Genomic DNA, 5181 nt, shown 5'->3' on the forward strand with positions numbered 1-5181 from the left:
CTGTCACATGCTAAAGTTTCAATAGATTTTTGGAAATAAAAAAGGATATATTCATTAAAACGATGTTATGTGAATTCAATGCAAGGGAAAGATAAGCAATGAAAATAAAAGATAAGGGCCCAGCGGTGTAGTCTAGCGGCTAAAGTCCTTGCCCTGAACATGCTGGAACCCCATATGGGCATTGGTACTAACCCAAGCAGCTCCAGTTCCCATCCAGTTCCCTGCTTGTGGCCTGGGAAAGCAGTTGAGGATGGTCCAAAGCCCTAGGACACTGCACCCGCATGGGAGACCTGGAGGAAATTCCTGGCTCCTGGCTTTGGATCTGTGTAGCACCAGCCATTGTAGACACTTGGGGAGTGAATCATTGGATGGAAGATCTTCCTCTCTGTCCTTCCTCCCCTATGTATTTCTGACTTTCCAATAAAAATAAATAAATCTTTATATAAAAAAAGGAAATGAAAGATATGCAATGAAAATTCCTTATTTTTCGCTTAATGGAAAATGCAATTTCTTAACAGGCCCTCCCCCACCCAGCCATAATTTAAATAACAGAGACAGTTGTAGGGAGGGGGAAGGGGAGGGGGACGAGAGCAGATACAGCCTCTGCAGGGCAGCATCTAGTCTGTCTTCTTGGCCACCAGCTTCTTATCATGCTCATCAGATGTTTCTCAGCCTTGGGGCCCTCAGCCCCTCCCCGGGCCCAGGGTCGGAGGAGGCAGCTGCAGCCCCACTCACTCACCAGGGCCCGGCCACCCTCGACTCTCATGCTGCCATGGATCAGTGAGCAGGCGGGCATGGGTGGCACATTCCTAGCAGTTCTCCAAGAGCAGGTGGCCGGCCTCCTCCTTGAGTGCAGACTAAGGGTTGGGGTGGATCAGCAGGCACTTGATGCTCAGCAGCACGTGTTGGATGCCCAGCTCTGCCGTCCAGTCCCTCTTGAGCACATTAACACAGCTCTCGCCATTGGCGCCCACGTGAGGGTGGAAGATCTTGGTCAGGAAGTAGCCCTTTGCGGGAAGAGGCAGGGAAGTCCTTCCCCAGCAGGAGTACCATGCGGGAACAAGCCTCCAGCATGCGTGCAGGGTTCCCTCAGGGCCCCAAATGGTGACATGCAGGTCAGTGTGGTCCTCCGGGTTGGGGAACAACTTGATGCCATCAAGTGGGTCAGCCGTCAGCATCTTCACCACCTTGTACACCAATCCGATGAGGGGGAGGAATGTGACTGTGGCCGGCCAGAACGGGTCCCCCCACCTCCTTCCAGTGCTGTCCAGGAAGCCAACCAGGGCAGGAGGGAGAGCACTGCAACCCCACCTAGGACGCACAGCCCTGCTCTGGTGCCTGCTGCGGCTGACGCCAACTGCGCACTCAGCGCAGACCCACCTGCCGAGGGGGCTCAGCTGCACTCCCATTTGTCTTTTTGAAGTAAATTTTGCTCACACCGCAAAATCAAACAGGCAAAAGCACACGGAAATGAAAAAAAAAAAAAAAAGAAAAGAAAAACAGAAAAAACAAAGAAGCATACAACTGATTTACAACAGAGTCAAAGGCGACCTGGGATGCCAGGGCAACCTGAACGAGGTCGATGGATCACATGTGGGAATATGAAATTCTGCAGGAGCAGAAGCTGTGGAAGACTCCATATTGCTGGACAAGGAGAACGGGGTTAATTCCAACTCAGGTTCCTGCTGACTTTAGAGGTTACAGCTATGTATTGTGTGTTTCGGCTGTTACACTTCTCAGGGTGGAACAGAATTTGTCCAAGTGATCTTAGAGCAGAAACACATCCGGATTCATCAGTGAGTCTGATTACGGTGAAATTTGACAGCAGTTGGCTCCCCTTTCCCTGGGTATCTGATATGAAAGATGCACCCTTCTAAAAAGGCAGAGAAAGGTGTGCTGCATGGTCTTGATTGTTCTAATGCTCAGATCTAATGATTTAATCAATGTTCTTAATTACTTATTCTCTTTCCCGTATTTTTCTTTTTCTTACCTTATCATGACTGTTAGTATAGTTATCTCTTTTATTGGAAATGCAGATATACAGAGAGAAGAGACAGAGGGAAATCTTCTGTCTGATGATTCACTCTCCAAGCATCCAATGGCCGGAGCTGCGCCGATCCAAAGCCAGGAGCCAGGAGCTTCTTCTAGGTCTCTCACGTAGGGGCATGGTCCCAAAGCTTTGGGCCGTCCTTGACTGCTTTCTTAAGCCACAAAGAGGGAGCTGGATGGGAAGTGGGGTCGCTGGGATTAGAACTGGTGCCCATATGCAATCCTGGTTTGTTCAAGGCGAGGACTTTAGCTGCTAGGCTACTGCAAAGGGCACTACTATCATTATTGAATCTCCACAATCCTCAATCTGAACTTCCTTGCTGGATTTTTCTGGGCTAAGAAAATACATTTAAATCTTCTAAATTATTTTATAAAATATTGAATACAAATCTTCACTTGCATGGGAATACAAAAAAATGAGATCTAAAAGAAAACAGAAGCAACAATAATCAATACATGAGAAATAGGAATGAAGTAGCATTTTGTAAAGCCTGATGCTTAAAAGTCTTCCTGGATTTTCATTGTCTTTTTAGATCCATCTATACATGCTAAGCTAGACATCATATTTTATCTACAATTATATGCATTTCTGGTCTTTATCACTGTATGTTAATTGAATCACAATGAGTCAGAATTCATTATTGTATGATACAATTTTGGAGATAATTTCAGCTGTGTGCATTTTAATGAAACGCAGTTGAATTTGTCATATCCTCAGTTTATGCCACATTTGCTATCTGTGCAGCTTCAATTGCATCATTTGACAAATTGGTATGTATACACACGTTTTAATATGAATCGTTCACACGACTTTCAGAATTGTAGACTCTTAATTATTTGCATTTCTGTTTCAGAAGAAAAGAGAGAGAGAGATTCAGAGAGCTTCTCTTGCACTGATTTCATTGCCCACATGGCTGCAATGTGTAGGACTAACACAGACTAACACGTACCCAGGCCAGGACTCAGGGACTCAGTCTCGGTCTCCCTCGTGGATGACAGGGATCCACCTGCTTGGGCCAGCACTGATGTGTGTAGGCAGGATGTGTGTAGGCAGGGAGCTGGAGTCAGGAGCCAGAGGAAGGATCAGGCCCAGGTGCTCTAAATCTGCATGTGGCTCTCCTGGCTTCGTTTCCTTTTTTAACACTCAATATTTTGCTACCCACTTCCAGATGATTTGCAGTATCTCACACCAGCAGCTGTATTCATCAGAATTACTTTCATAATAAAAAATACATAAATAAATAAGACAACACATTCCCTTCAAACTGTAAGTCTTTAGAGCCTCTTCCTTCTCTTTCCCTTGCTAATTTTCCTTTACGATGAAAAGGCATATCCCTCCGGCATTGTGTTTAGGTACAGAGCCCAGAATGCAGACCCAAGAAGACATATGCAGACACAGGAAACACAGCTGGGCACAGGAATAACTAATCGGGACTGACATATAATATGAATAACGACTTTGAAATCATTTTGAAGAATTTTTGTCAATGTGAACCACTAGAATTTGGGTGTGGTTTATTACCACAGCAAAGTCTATTTTGAAGTTGTTATTATGAAATGTGTCAGTTGATTTGTGTAAATGCAAGAGATGAGTGTTTAGAATGAGAGATCAAAATGCTTGAAAAAAAATAATTTATGGTATCCGTGCTACCAGGTCCAACACTTGGCAGAAAACAATTTTGTAAAGTTGCAAAGCTAAGAGGAAAAGAAGGTTGTGTACTTGTTATGCTACTTTTAATGTTTATGATTTCTGAAAAGCTGACTATGTCATCATACCTTTGCTCAAGTTTTAAGTTTGTCTCTTTAAATTTTTAAATTTGTTACATGTAAATAAAGTTTTCAAATTTGGGGGTGATTTATTTTAAAAGCATCACAGAGGAAAAGGCATACATAAACACAAATGCAAATAGTGAGAGAGAATCTTCAATCAAATAATTAGATCATTTGTTTCTCCCAGTGGTTGCAACAACAATGTTTGGACCAGCCTTAAATCAGGAGCAAGAACTTTATCAAAGTCTTCAACATGAGGGATGGGTTCCCAGCCAAATTTGAAAGATCCCCCCTTGCTTTTTCCAAGCTGTTATCAAGGAACTCCATCAGAAGTGAAACAGCCTGGATTTGAGCCAGCCTGCATCTTGGATGGAAACATCACAGACTGTTGCTTTGCGTGCGATGCCACAACATGCCCCAAGGAAGGTTTTATTTTTCAGATGTTTAGACAGGCTTGCTAATAAAACTAACATTTTTCCTTAGGTATGTTAATTCACTTGATGAATTTTGAGTCTGTCTCCAAGTTCACCATTTCTCTACACTGATCTGTTGTCGTGATCATGCCATAGTGTTCATATTACTGTGGCATAAAATCGGCTTCTTAGCTGCTAAAGAGAAGACTGTCTTTTTCTCTTTTTTTAAAGGCGGCTTCTACTAAAAATTTTTAGTGATTTTTAAATGTGAAGGGTAGTGGGGGCGTGCACGTGGTGGGACAAAATGTCCGAAAGGGTAGGCAATTGTAGCCAAGAGTGCAGAGAGAACCATGAGACAAAAATAGGTGGAAGAAAGAGCTGAAGAAGATGCCCGGCGGCATGGCATAGCAGATAAAGTCCTCGCCTTGAACACACCAAAATCCCATATGATTGCCTGTTCTAATCCCGGCAGCTCCACTTCCCATCCAGCTCCCTGCTTGTGGCCTGGGAAAGCAGTCAAGGATGATTCAAAGCCTTGGGACCCTGCACCCATGTGGAAGACCGGCAGGAAGTTCCTGGCTCCCGGCTTCAGATTGGTGCAGCACCGGCCCTTGCCCTCACTTGGGGAGTGAATCATCGGATGGAAGAGCATCCTCTCTCTCTCCTCCTCTCTGTATTCTGACCTTGTAACAAAAATAAATAAATCTTAAAGAAAGAAGGAGCTGAAGAAGAAAAATCACTGGACAGATTGAGAGAAATTCCCCGAGGCCTCTGGAGGAAAGCAGAAGCTGCACACACAAGGAGGAACTAGTGAAAATCGCTGAAGTTGGAGCTAGCAGCACAAGAGTGGAAGCGGAGTGTGAGCACAGGAGAGAGATGGGAAGGCAGCCTGTGCCTCAGACAACAGAATTTCTTCATCCTGATGCTTAAGGCAAAAATGTTCTAGTGG

At 44.4% G+C, this 5181-nt stretch overlaps 1 pseudogene; it reads right to left on the reverse strand.

The window, feature by feature from the left end:
• Window positions 1-617: 617 nt before the first annotated feature.
• LOC121146709 lies at window positions 618-1998 on the reverse strand (annotated as a pseudogene).
• Between the last annotated feature and the right edge of the window lie 3183 nt (window positions 1999-5181).

Source organism: Ochotona curzoniae, unplaced genomic scaffold, assembly GCF_017591425.1.
Source record: "Ochotona curzoniae isolate NIBS_2020 unplaced genomic scaffold, NIBS_Ocur_1.0 contig_1333, whole genome shotgun sequence".
NCBI classification, from domain to species: Eukaryota; Metazoa; Chordata; class Mammalia; order Lagomorpha; family Ochotonidae; genus Ochotona; species Ochotona curzoniae.